Consider the following 14,755-nt stretch of genomic DNA (forward strand, 5'->3'; position numbering starts at 1 on the left):
CCAATAGAGTTTTTTTAGTTTGTCCTTTAGTTGCTTCCTTTTATCTGAGATGTGTGTCTTCCACGTTAGTCTCCTGTCCAGGGTCATGCCCAGGTATCGGACTGTGTCCCTGCTAGGAACTGTTGCATTGTTGATGGTGACCTGGGGGCAGGTTTGTTTTCGGAGCGTGAAGGTTACATGTGAGGATTTCTTTTCGTTGACTTTGAAGCCCCATTTGTGAAACCACTTTTCCATGGAGTCGAGACTTCGCTGGAGAGTGGATGAGGCTATTACCGGGTCTGCGTGGGTAGCTAATAGCGCTGTGTCGTCTGCAAATGTCGCTATTGTTATATCGTTTGATATAGGTAGGTCGGCAGTGTAGATGGAGTACAGTAGGGGTCCGAGGACACTACCTTGGGGTATGCCGGCTTCTATTGGGAATGTTGCGGAAGTGGCGTCTAGGCATTTAACCATGAATTGTCTATTGGTTAGGTAAGATTTTAGGATGGAGTAGTAGGGGTGGGGTAGGATCTTTTTAAGCTTGTATAGTAGCCCTTCATGCCATACTTTGTCGAATGCCTGTTGGATGTCTAGGAAAACCGCTGAGCAATATTTTTTCTTTTCGAGTGTTTGGCTGATCGTATGAGTTAAGCGGTGGATTTGCTCTACTGTAGAATGATGTTTCCGGAAGCCGAATTAGTGATCTGGGAGTGTTTTCAAGTTCTCTAGGATTGGAAGGAGTCGGTTCGTGAGCATCTTCTCGAATAGTTTGGACAGGGTAGGTAAAAGACTGATTGGGCGATAGGAGCAGGTTTCGTATATCGGTTTACCGGGTTTAGGGATGAGGGTAATCAATGAGATTTTCCAGGCCTTAGGATAGTGTTCCAGGCGAAGGATGGCATTAAAAATCGATGTGATGAGTGCTATCCCTTTTGTGTGAAGTTCCTTGATTGCTTTATTGCCTATTAGGTCGTGTCCTGCTGCTTTCTTGGGGTTTAGGCGACTGATTGTTTCTATAGTCTCTGCAGAGGAGAAGGGTTCGATAGGAGGGGACATTTGGAAGGGGGTGTGCAGGTATTCAGTAACGTCCGCGGCGGTTTTGGGGGAATGGGGTTTGAATACTTTTGACAAGTGTTTAGCAAACAGGTCGCTTTTTCTATAGGGCTTCGCGCCCATCCACCTTGCGGACGGCGGATGGGTGGGATTATTTGTGGGGGGCGTGTGAGTTTCCTAGAGGCCTTCCATAGTGAGTAGTTGGCGTCGGCTGTGGGGGATAAGTTGGCGAGATATTTATGGAAACAGTCGTTTTTATAGTTTCTTAAGGTTCTGGATAGCTTTCTAGTTGCGTTGTTAAGTTTGCGTTTGTCCTCCGGTGTTCTATGGGTCTGCCATACTCTTCTTAGTCTACGTTTTCCTGCTATTTTTTTTAGTATGTATTGGGGATATTCTTGTTTGCTGTTAGATGGCTTTGTCGGTGTGGAGAGGCGGATTGCGTTTATTATGCTCGTCTTTAAGTATTCCGTGGCTGCTTCGATATCTTCCTTTGTTTTTAGTGGGGTGAAGGCTGAGGTTGAGTGTGTAAAGACTTCTCTGAAGAGCTGCCATTTGGTGTGTTGGTTGTGAATGGAGCCATTAGGTGTATTCTCGATGATTGTTGAACTGACTGTTGCTATCACGGGAGAATGATCAGAGGAGAGATCAGCCGAGGAGTTGATCTGGACGTGTCTTGATGGGATATTTTTAGTTATGAAGAAGTCGAGAAGGTCGGGTATTTTGTTGTTGTCAGTGGGCCAGTATGTGGGTTCGTATGTGGTGAGGTAGTTGAGGTTGTTGTTTATTATGCTGTTTAAGAGGTTTTTGCCTCTTGCTGTAACCAGTCTGCTGCCCCATTGGATGTGCTTGGCGTTATAGTCTCCTCCAACTATGAATCTATTGCCCAGGGTGTCCAGGAAGTTATCAAAGTCTTCTTTGGCGATGGAGTGTCTGGGAGGGCAGTATACTGCTGAGGTGGTGATTGAGCCATGACAGTCTTCTATTGCTACGTTTGTTGCTTGGAGGTAGTCTTTCTGGAATGATGGAAGTTCGTAGTGCTTAATACTTGCTTTGATTATTATTCCGGTGCCACCGTGGGCCTTTCCGCTGGGGTGTTGGGTATGGTAGAATTTGTAACCATTTATTTTCAGGTAGCTCTTGTCGGTGAAGTGGGTTTCCGATACGAGCATTACGTCGATTTGCTGGTGTTTTAAGAAGAGTTCTAGTTCAAGTTTGTGTTGCGCTAGACCGTTGGCGTTCCAGAGTGCTATGCGCCTTGGTTTTATTTTGAGTCGAGGCGTGCTAATTTTTCCACGATGAGTGTTAGTAGCGATAGCAAGTGATTTATTTGCTCTGATTGTTTCTCTATTAGCTTTTCAAGCCTTGAGGAGTTGTCTATGTTAGGTGGGTTGGGGACACTGTTTTGGGGAAGGTTCCTTTGGCTGTTCGGGTTATTTTGGATGCCTTGTACTGCTTGGGCATAGGAGGTTGAGGTGGAGATGAATTTGGTAGGACTGGGTGTTTGGTTGGTTGAGGGGGTTGGGGTAGTCGTGAATTTCGGCGGGCTGGGTGTTTGGTTGGATACCTCTTTTGCTCTGAGCTTAGGATACCTGTTCGTGTATAGTGTTTTATATGCTGGGCAGCCTTTGTAGTTGGCAGGGTGGTCCCCTTGGCAGTGGATGCATTTCGCTGGGGTTTCCGGTGATTTGGCGCACTGGTCAGTGGAGTGAGTGCCTGCGCATTTAACGCAGCGGAAAGTATGGTTGCAGTATTTCTGCGTATGACCGTACCTTTGGCACCTTTTGCATTGCACTATTTCTTTTTTCACGAGCGGTGGTTCGATCTTTACTATCGCGTTCATTAGGCGACTGATGTTGTAGATTTCCTTATTGTTCGGCTTTTATTTAATGTCTAGGAAGAATAAGGATAACGGGTCTTTCGAGACTCTATGCCTTATATTACTTACGTTGATGACTTCGTGGCCGAGTTTTGAGAGTTCGTATTTGAGTTCGTCTATGTCTGCTGAGTGTTGTATGTTTCGTAGGACCACCCGGAAAGGCCTTTCCTGTTTGAGTTGGTAGGTGTGGAAGTTGGCGTTCAGGGTCCTGAGTGTCTTGGTGAGTTTTCTGTAAGCTTCTGGGTTCGTCGGCAGTATTTTTACTTTATTGTTGCTTATCTTAAGGTTATATTCCTCCTTGCTGATATCTCTCTCTAGGGAGTTGATCTGTATGTCAATGACGTCGTCCACAAATATTGGTGGGGGAGGGGGGATTCTCTGCGAGTGTTGGTTTGGTGGCGGTTCTACGATTTCCATGGCGTCGTTTGAGGATTCCAATACGGCGAACCTGTTGTGTGTGTTTATTTGCGTTGCTGTTTCTATTTTCCTTTTCTTTGTAGTATTAGCGTCGTTAGTGCGGAGAGTTCTGCTACACTTCTGCCACGGGGGGTAGCACGGGGTAGCTGCGAGTCTGCTCCGGAGAGCCTGGTCGCGGTTGCTGGACCATCATCGAGCTAGTTAATTCGGAATGAACAACTAGTCGTGAGGCTGTGAGGCTAGTATTCGGGTTGGGGTTAGGTGCGTGGGATTTTCTTCTCCCTAAAGGGTAAGGGACACTTAGCTGTGTTCTCTTTCGACGGTTGGGCGACACGTGTTGTTTTCGGACTACGCTGGGCACTAGAGACACGTCTGCACGCTTCGGCACTCCACAGCGAACTGAGCCCAAGCTCACTATCATAAATCTGGAACAAATACAATCGGATTGAATGGCGGCAATCGCTTAATTACGGCTATGGTAGAATCTAGATTAAAGTGTTAAGGGACTTTCCCAAAATTCCAAAGGAGAGGCTCCGGTGTCCTTTCATCTCTGATATATATATATATATGCTCAGATTTCAGAGCTTAGTTTTAGGAGTAATGTAATATCGTAAGGTAGTTCGAATTAGAAATCAGTTGAAAATAGATAAAACCGAGTACGTCGTCTTTCTGTGGTTCGTTTACATTTAAGAGTGCCTGCGTGACTAAAGGCACGTAGTTGGTAGTTCTTACATAGGTATGAGGGAAACAATAGACAACGTTAGAAGAAGGACGGTTTCGCTATCCAAGGCGGGACGACCGAAAGATCAGAGTGTGCGAGTCGAAAAGTGTGCGTGTTGCGAGAATCAGAGCTAATTGAGTCGTCGAAGAGTAGAGTCGTTAGAGGTAATCGAGTCGTCGAAGAGTAGAGTCGTGAGAATTGATAGAGTTGTTAGAGAGAGAGAGTGTGTGTGTGTGTGTTAGATTCGTTGTGACGAGGGTGGTCAAATAACTGTAAAGTTATTTGATATAGATACGAGTATTGCATTTAGTTTCCGTTAAATAAACATCGTTTTCTGTCCAATTTATATTTGTATATTCAATTTAATATTAATAAATTGTAAGTAATCGGAAAAAAAATTCTATCCTTATTTCCACGATATTACAGTAATATATTGTATTTCCCAGATTACTTTCATTAATATTCGTCTTAAGACATTAATAACACTCAATTTTAATTTTATCAAAGCAAAATAAATATTTTTGTTTAATTAAAACTCTACTCCTAAAAAAATAAAACTTTTCTATTTATGCAAAATTGCATGCAATAAAAGTTTCAATGAATACACTTCGTTTTGTAACTGTTTTCTTCAATCAGAAAAGATAACGGCCAAAAAATTATTGTTATTCCACAACTAATTGGAAATTTTGACAGTTTAATTCGATCATTGGATCGATTACACGTACGGTGATTTTTCAAATTCGGAATCAGTTACAGACCTAACTGAAGAGTTAAGCCCTGCGATGTGTAGTTGGTCCAGGGACAGTGTGGCAAATCTATTCGTTCAACGCTGATTGGTTCCGCCATTTATAAAAGCGCTTCCTGCAGCAGTTATGTATAGATTGGTATAAATATAAATGTATGAAGTATACGTTTACAAAGTTGTCTGTAAACAAAGTGTAATAATATTTACCGTGTATTGGAGTGTATATAACGACGGAAATAAAGAATAATAAGAAAAAGTAAGATATTATTAAAAGTCGCTCTTATTAATAGATATAAATAATAGTTGAATAACCTTTTTATAAGATTGCTAAAGATAACCTCAAAAGAAAATACAACTTTTTTGCAAAGTTTAACGATAAATTATATTACAATTTTAAATTAACATCAAATTTTGAGCTACACACATCTTAGTAATTAAATCTGTATGGTGTTATCCGTTTTTACTTTAAGGTGATTTATACTTCGTGTTTATTACAAATTTTTGCAGTCATCATAGAGAACATACAGAATTAACATTTAAGTTTGGAACGTTAGTTCAAATGCCTGATTACTCAGCCAAGGGATGCAGAAACAAGTCAAAGAGTGGTAAGAAAATGTATTATCATCCGAACGATCCCAAACGAAGAGAGTAATTCGCAATTAATTGCGTAACTCTTGGTGGAAAATAGAATGTAATTGAATATAAATCCAATTTTTAATATATTATGTTTAACAAAGTATTTGCATTACATTATTCCAGTCATACAGTATTTAAAAAAAATATATAATAAGCATAAAAAATGTATTTAAGTTTTCATTAATAAAATTAGACACTAATGACTTTACGCTGTTAATTTCCCTAGGCCATAGTTGTACACACAGGTCTGTTAACTGCTGTAAAGGAGATAAGGTTCTTAATGTCGCAAGATGTACTTTACCAATCGGCCACCATTGAACACTGCGATCGAGTAGCTAGGGTTTTGTGTTTGGCGCCATTCTTCGGTGAAAGCACTAAAGGTAAAGAATATAAACTAAAGCAGTAAGCTTATTCAATAACTAATACTATATTATGTATTTATTATAATTTCTCACCATTTATTTCAAGCAGATACATCTACAATACTCCATTTATTACAGAAAGCATTGTTTAAATGAATATTAATTATGAACCATTATTAAACATGCATTATTATTACCAACAAACAAGTTTAACAAGACCACAATTTTCAAATTAAATATGTACACATATCTTTAATGCTTTTACATTTGACGCATATATTGGAAAGTAAGTTTGTTTTTAGTTTTTTCTTAATTTATTAAAAAATTGTGTAACTATTAACATTACCTATAACATACGTAAATAGTGTCATATTTAAAATATTACCCATGATTAAAAATTTTCAATGTTATTAAATTCTTTATTGAGGAAGCTAAATTATAATATAATTATAGAGTTTACAAAGGATTTTAATAATGAAAAAATATTTATTTTATATAACATTTATTAGACATTAGTTAGATATAAAATAAGAATAATATAATCATAATAATCATATATCTAAGATAAAAGTTGATCTCCATGATCATTAACATGGTGTTGCTTTTTCCTCACACCCTCCTGCTACACGCTTCGAAGCAGAACATACAGCGAGTAGATATTACGGAATCAGATCCAACAGCAAACAATACAATATGTATAGAACTCTAATCATGGAAACACCAACACCTTTGGTAGCCGAAGTTATGCACAAGTAACTAACCTAATCGCCACCCTTAACACCAACATAGCCAAATCCATCATTAATACACTCAAGCAACCACCGTTACAATACTAACTAACGGCAATTACTTCCAGACGTAGCAGTATATGCACCACTGCGAACAGGCAGTACATTGACAGAGATTATAGAAGTAGCATTGGCAACTACTACTTATGAACCAAATAACAGGCAAACAAAAATAATTCCGCAAGACTTTCTTGACAAAATCAGAGGAAAAAAGGTAAGCGAAAGCAAAATGACAAAAACATAGAGCAGGTGAAAGCAAAAAAACATCTAAACAAACTTGCAAAGGAAATAGAAAGTAAAATAAAAGATCATAATAATAACGAATTCTCAAAATTCATAGATTCACTTTCTGCGTACGAGAATTCCAACTATTTCCTATGGAAAGCCACGAACAAAATAAAGGAGCCAATTAAACTAATCCCAGCAATCAGATTAACGGACAACACATGAGCCAGAAGCAACGAAGAGCAAGCTGAAGAATTTTCCAACCACCTTTGTTGAAGTTATCTCTTCGAGGAACGCGTGATGAATGTGTAACAGAAATATATTTAAGTATAAGTGTAACTGTAAGTATAAGTATAAATATAAGCATAAGTATAAGTACAGTGTATACTAATCCAGAACCACACTGTGGCAGCGTTACATTACAACAGAGCTTCGAAGCCATGAGTCTATGGGTATTTATATAATTACGAAAACTGGCCGGTCTATATATACCCTGCTGCACCATCTGTGCATGGCATATTCCTAAAAAAGGCTATGAGACTGAGAGGCCCTTCAAATTGATTTAGAGCTAAACAATACTCAATAGCATCGGGGACTAAGAGAACTAAACGCTAGAGAAGATGTAGTTTTCCTAGAAGTGAGTATTACTTCAACACCCTCCCTAACACTCGAAATCTTTACAAACGATTACTTTTTAACATCATTGTTATTTTTCAGACCTAATTTTTGTCGTAAATATTGAAATCTTGGTTTCGGTAACGCCTTCGTAAATATATCTGCTTGTTACGTCCGGCGACTCTCTACACAAAGCAGACTCCACGCCACGTGAGTTCTATTAGAAACAGTGACAATGACTGTTTTGTATCGTATCTGGTTATATTATTTATTGTTCTTACTTGGTGCCCGATTTTTGTTAGTTCTTTGCATATATTTTTGGTGTTTGTTCTTGGGTATAGGTCTCTAATTACTACTTTGTGGTTCTTTTCTGTTTTGAGTTGGTATGTATGATGTATGGTATGTTTAATACTTGCGCCACTTTTCGAAAGATTTTTGGAGTATTTGTTTGCACTTTGACTTGTTCCAGTTTTAATTCCTTTATACTGTAGTTTTCTCTTCCGACAGTGTTGTTTAATAGTTCAATAAGGGTATCTGTTATTTGAGCATGAATGTAGATCGGTGGTGGTTTAACGATATGTGTTGTCATTGCTTCCTCTGAACTCGTATCTCCGTCTTTTATCAGTGAGCTGAAAGAATTTCGGAGTGGGATGTCCTGTAGCCACTGGTGCATTTCTGTAATTTTTATAGCGCTTGTATTTAGGATTATTTTACGCCTTTTGTGAGCTGTTGCTACCTTCCAGTTTTCATCTTGATAGGATAGTTCGTTATTGTAGCTGTTTTCTTCCTGCTTTTGCAACGTTTCCATTTCTTTTATAGGCTTTCCTGTTCTTTGTTAATTGGTTGTTTTCTGCTTAACGTATTTGTAGCTTCATTTATGAAACATATGTCACCCTTTTTTGTTTGGCGGCGGTATTGGTTGTTGCATTTTGAAACTTTTACCATGTGACAGTGTTCGTTAACGTTTTAACCTCCTAAATTCACTATTTATCGCACTAACACTGGAGCACATTTATTCGCGCCTGTTTACCTCGACTGCTCGGGCAGAATTGTCATTACAATGCAATTATCTATATTGTTACATCGAGGCCTTTCTTCTATTTTGTCCGGCAATTTTCATTTTTAACGTGATGAACATTTTCTTCTACATCATATTTTAAAATTTGTTAACAATCACTGTTTACAAATTGACGGCAAGTACCTGATTTGGGATTATACGTTCTATATACATCGAACGTAACAATAAGGAACACAGAAAGCAACTGAGATATAACACGATATTGAAATTGGAAATTAATTACACCCTCGTAGCGGTGCCTGCATCAGCTTGGACTAATTCGCAAACGATGGAAGTTGTATATGTTAGAGCGAAAAGAAGCCTCGCATATTCAATCTCAGAATGTCATGTCCGAAGGAAGTCCATCTCCAACGCAGCTAATCGAACTATGCGTCTAATCGAACTTTTCGGGGTTATTTTCATGTTCGGTATCATTTTGATCGAAAGAACCTCAACAATTCAACTAAAACAACGTTTTGTCGATGAAATAAAAGATGTAGAAGCTTCATTTTTTCTATCGAAGAGATCTTAACAAAAGAACGATAACAGGTTGTACCTTAATGCCTCGATGAAAGAAATTTTATATTTTAACGTTTCAATATTTTAATGATGCAATAGTATAATATTTTAATAAGAAGGGAGAAATGGTACGTTCGTGTACGATTTTATACTTTTAATCGGCAAAAATGACGTTGGAAGGGTAGAAAAGCTATTGAAAAACATTTGGATAATTTCTCATCGAAGCATCTGCAAATGTAGCTGCTGGCTGTAGATGTCGCTGCTGGGGTACTGCTATATTTTTCTAATTTAGATGCGTGGAAGAAAAATGGGACTACGGGCGCCGGGATTCGAATCCGAGTCCCGAACGTTCGTAACCTAAGGCGCTAACCACTGCGCTACCGTTGTCCGGTATTAGTTAGTGGCGGTAGTTGTTGTCGAGTGCCGCGACAGATCTATCGGACGATGACCCGCGGCCGGTTCGATCGTAACGTCGATTAACATGTATCAACGACTGGACCCGCTAGTAACATCAAAATACAATTTTTTTTGTCAAGGAGAAACATTGAATTATAGGCTCGCCCTATCAACTCAAAATCAACTTCAAATGACGACTAATTAGACACTTTGGAAAGTTTCACATACATCACAATCACGATAGACATTACGCAGGACGATTAATTCGTTTCTAAGTTTCTCTTTGTACAGAACCATACCGTCGACCGATGGGTCCGCGGTAGAAAACGGTAACAAGGAAGAATGGCCGCAGGAAATCCCTGACTCCTAAAGCCGCGAGCAAGGTGGTTGGAGCGGAGGAAGCGGCGATTGAAGCCATGAACTTAGGTGATTAAGATTAAGGGTACGCACCCTCCAGAACAATCTGGGACAGTCAAGACCTGCTTTTCCAAACCATTCTGGAGAGCACGGTTGCCCTAGCGGTGGTGGCCGAGCCATACAGAGTCCTGGACGCTCCGGACTGCGCCGGAGATACAGACGGCTGTCACCTGGACATCAGCGCCGGCATCGTCCGCCCACAGGGATCCTCTGGAGCGCGGCAACGGATACGCAGCGGTCGAATGGTCAGGAATGGTGGTAGTGGCCGTGTATGTGTCGCCCAACAGCGAATGGACAGCGTTCGAGGAGTTCTTGAACGGGGTAGACGACTGCCATTACGATTACGAGATATAGTATTACGTTATAATACATTACATTATAACGTATTCCGTTAAATTGAATTACGTTATATCATATTACGTTTTGCCGTTCCTTCACATACTGAGCAGAAGGCGAACGTTACCATGATCGCGGACGGATATTAAGACAGGCGGAGTGGGGATATGGTAAGAATAGAAAGGGAGGCAAGTGGATCAACACAGCAGTTGCCCGTAACCAGTCGTCAGTAGGAATCGCAACCAGAGATTTCTGAAGAAGTCGCTGGTCAAGAAAGCAAACGAACTGCGGAACGAAGCGCCGCGTATTAAGTTGGCAGCCTTCACGTAATAGAGTACATTCAGTAATATAGTATTACGTTATATATGTCGGAGATGAAAGAACACCGGAGTCTGTAATTGAACAATTGTAGTTATTCAATCCGATTGTAATTGTTCGAGAGTTGTGATAATGAGCTTGGGCTCGAGGCGACAGTCAGTCGCCGAACGTAGCCGCGGTCACGGGATGAACGCTTTGTCTAACAAAGGTATGGAGTAATTCTATAGCTCTCCTTAAAAGAAATATTCGTGGCGACACGCGACAGTAAACATTCCAACGGTTTCTGTCCCGTGGCTCGCCACACGCAGACCCTATTCTTCGAGTAAGATGATTACCAGATGTCGATGCGTCTCCGCAGTACATGTTCGGCTAGCCTGAGGACCCGTTATAAATCCTAAGATTTAATTAACTAAAGTCCTTCAAACAAACAAACAGTCATTGTCCCAACTACGGGAAAATAGGGGAGACCTATTTTTCGACGAGCGGCGTCTCCCACTAGCAACTTTCCATCGAGGGCGGCTAGCATCTTTTTCTAACCACCGATATGGAGATTGACCAATTAGCAGCAACGCCAATTTGTCTTACTTTCTGAACGAAGGCTTTTCTCGACGAATCCGATGATCTCGTGTCCTTAGACACACCCCATTATAGTTTTCCTCTGTGGCATCATCGGGACGGGAAAGGCATTCTCGCTCGCGATCTCAGTGATGAAAGGAGTAACTCTTTACAACCAGTGAATATTACGCATCCGACTTAGATTTCGTGAGTACGTTCATCTATCATCCCGTCGACTGCGGATTCGTTATTGAACTTAGGATCATTGTCATTAGTTTCTCGAGTACCTAACTACCACGGTTACTTGTCCGGTTCTATAATAATCGTATTTGCACTAGTCAATGTCTTCTCTATTGCACAACGACGACGTGTAATCCAAACGAAGATTCGCTTCACGCCCCTAACCCTAATTCTAATGTAAACCCGACATATAGTATAACGCTATAACGCATTACGTTATAAAGTATAGCGTTATAACGTACTACGTTATATAGTATTACGTAATATGGAAATAACGTATTACGTTATATAGTATAAGTAAAATCCAATGCAACCACAGCTATCAATATTGAAGATTAAATATGTAATTGAACGAATCTCCGCTTCCGTTGAGGATATGTAGACAATTCGATGCTCGTTATACTCCACGTTTGATGCCAAATACAACGCACATCATCTGGTTTGCGCTATGTCCACTCTTTTCCTGTCAAATCCGATGCAATTATAATTTTTAATGCTCAAGGCTAAATATTCAATTCTACGAATCTCCGCTGCTATTGGACAAATTTCGACAATTCGATACGCGTTGTACTCCACATTTGCTGTTTTACACAGCGCACATCAGTCGGTTTGCACTATGTCATCTCTTTTCCCTGTCAAATCCGATGCAGTTAGAATTTTTAATGCTCAAGGGGTAAATATTGAATTCTACGAATCTCCGCTACTACTCAGGATACAGAGGCAGTTCGATGCGCATTGTACTCCGTATTGGCTGCTTTATACAGCGCACATCAGCTGATTTGCACTGTGTTAATCCTGGACCCTGTCAAATCCAATGGAGTTAGAACTTTTAATTCTCGAGGCTAAATATTGATCTCCGCTGTTATTAGGGATACCTAGGCATGTTGGGTCCCAAAGGTGCTAGTGGTATCATTGCACTGTTCACGCCCAGTAGTGCCAAGTGCCAACTCCTCCTCCAAGTCGGTGGGGCTGGTAAATACTGACTTGTCAGTGGCTACGTGGATGGCGACGTGGCTTAAGAACTCATCCTGCCCGAGGAAGAGAACATGCATCATGGCGTAAACAATCACACGTCGCAGACCCGATCGGGTGTCGTGGCGGGTTAAGCCTTTCGTTACTGGCGGCTTCTCCTGCGTCACAAGCGCTCTGCGCCAAAAAGAAAAAACTTTCCTCGAAACAGGGTATTTATAACTTCTTAACACACTCACTTTTAATTGAAATTTGGGTAGGCCTACTTTGGGGGGGGGGGGGGGGACAATCGTCTCCCCTAACGCCACATTTAGTTAGTTAGTTCATAGGATAGGCCTAACGAGAAGACGCGGGGAGTGTACCGGCAGTAATTTCCAAGAGGTCTCGGACACTGCTGCCAAACGTGTAGGTTGGCCACCGTGGAGTTTTTGTCAGTAGGAGTCTGGCACTACTCCACTAATTCTCCAGAATGCAGCGGAGTGTCCATGAGGATTTCTCCACGTAGAAGAAAAAAAGAAAGAAGGTGTTGAAGCATATAAATAGGTGATATATCGTATTTCAATTCTTTGAATTTTGTTTGAATTATTGTTAATTACAATCACAATTTCTGATAATATCATGCACACGATTAAGTGTAACCACGCTCTTAATCGTCATCGTTGTCAATTACAATTATAATTCCAAGTTTACTTACATTCATTTTAACGAAACCAATGTTTATTGCTAGAACACGCGCATATTCGTACAACGATGTTAAAAATCTGAGCGTAATGGAAATGTACGTACAGCAGATACTCACAGGAAAAACCAACGAGACTAATAATAAAATCAATGAATTAGAAAAAAAGAGCTATAGACAAATATCTTATAATATACCGTGGCATAATCTGCAATTTATTATAAAATAATTGATCCCAGCAGTATCAATTATAAAAGAAGATGGCTGAATATGATAGACACTGTCGAATACTAATCAAATATAATCATTTAGTTAATCTTTAAGATTTAAGTTAAGATACATCTTTGAGGAATCAATAAGTCTTTCGCTAATAGCCTAATAGATCCCTTGATAGATCAAACGAAGAAATACCTAACCGCGATTACAGCCAATTGGTACATATTATTCGATACATAATTAATATCTGTATCGCGTACAGCGATGCAAGTGGTATTGAAGAAAATAGCCATTTTATGTTACAACTATAACGAGTAAATTTACTCGTTTAACTTGAGAGGAATTAAAAAGGTACCTGACTTTTAAATAAGCATTAAATAAGAAATTTAAATATCGCAGACGGTGATGTAGGTGTTATTCAAGAAAAGAGAACATTTTATTTTGTAATTAGCACGAGTAAATGAACGAATATCGATAATATAATATAATGATTAATATGAATTTTATCTGGCTGATTATTTAAATACCTTAACATATTTCACAGTAACGTCATCGACTGCCGTTAGGCTCTTTTCCCTTTTTGTTCAAACTAATTGATAGTCGAAAACTAGTATCAAGGAGGTGTGAATTTAGTCTTAGTTTGTAGAAACTATTAAAATGATAAAAATGGATACCGTATTAAATCGTCGAAGGCGCCAATTTACGATAAAAATTAAGAAATTGTTCAATTTGATTTTGTTATAATGGAAAACCCGTCCTTTGCTATGTCAAGAGATCGTTAACGTTTGATTGACATCTCGACACCTTGTCAAGATATATAAGGGACGCGGAAGTCGCGCGCGAGCTCTTTCGTGCCTGAAATTCCGGACAGTGAACATCCAAGAAGAATTTAAATATAAAGTAAATAAAAAAAAATATCAAATAACAACATTGTAACTAGTAATTTATAACGTCTAAGCCATTAATTTACAATACTTGAGAAATTAATTTATAATATTTAAGCTATTAATTTATAACATTTAAGCTATTAATTTACAACATCTAAGCCATTAATTTACAACATTTGAACTGTTATTTTATACATGTAAGTTATTAATTTATAAAATTTAGGCTATTAATTTACAACATCTTAGCCATTAATTTACAATATTTGAACTATTATTTTATACATTTAAGCCATTAATTTATAACATTTAAACCATTAATTTATAACATTTAAGCCACTAATTTATAACATTTAAGCTATTAATTTACAACATCCAAGCCATTAATATACAACATTTAAACTGTAATTTTATACATTTAAACTATTAATTTATAACATTTAAGCTATTCATTTATACCTTCTAAGCCATTAATTTATAACATTTAAGCCATTAATCTAAAACAATTACACCATTAATTTTTAACAGTTATACCAATAATTTATAGCAACATTTTCCCATTAATTCAATGTAATTGTGTTCTTAATTTATAACAGTTGTACCCTTAATCGGCAGTAACTCTACATTCATTGACTTTAATCAATACCATAAATTCGTAGTGAGTGAATTAATGATTTATTTACGTTAATTATTAATTATTTATTAACGTTATAACGTATTACGTTATACGATATAACGTTGTAACGTATTAC

General features: G+C 38.8%; 1 long non-coding RNA gene across 11 annotated transcripts; it reads left to right on the top strand.

Annotated features, from left to right (window-relative positions):
• Window positions 1-3,458: 3,458 nt before the first annotated feature.
• LOC126877437 (uncharacterized) lies at window positions 3,459-13,620 on the top strand. 11 transcript variants are annotated; one of them, XR_007695015.1, is made up of 11 exons: window positions 3,459-5,047; window positions 5,299-5,396; window positions 5,654-5,807; window positions 5,899-6,075; window positions 6,430-6,541; window positions 6,646-6,791; window positions 6,918-7,143; window positions 7,215-7,439; window positions 7,520-7,627; window positions 9,681-10,509; window positions 11,450-13,620. It is a non-coding gene; the product is annotated as an uncharacterized LOC126877437 (long non-coding RNA). The 11 variants fall into 11 exon arrangements; XR_007695014.1 differs by lacking the exon at window positions 6,430-6,541; XR_007695017.1 differs by lacking the exon at window positions 6,430-6,541 and having other exon boundaries at window positions 5,928-6,075.
• The last annotated feature ends 1,135 nt before the right edge of the window (window positions 13,621-14,755 follow it).

The sequence above is a fragment of the Bombus huntii genome, unplaced genomic scaffold (assembly GCF_024542735.1).
Source record: "Bombus huntii isolate Logan2020A unplaced genomic scaffold, iyBomHunt1.1 ctg00000166.1, whole genome shotgun sequence".
NCBI lineage: Eukaryota > Metazoa > Arthropoda > Insecta > Hymenoptera > Apidae > Bombus > Bombus huntii.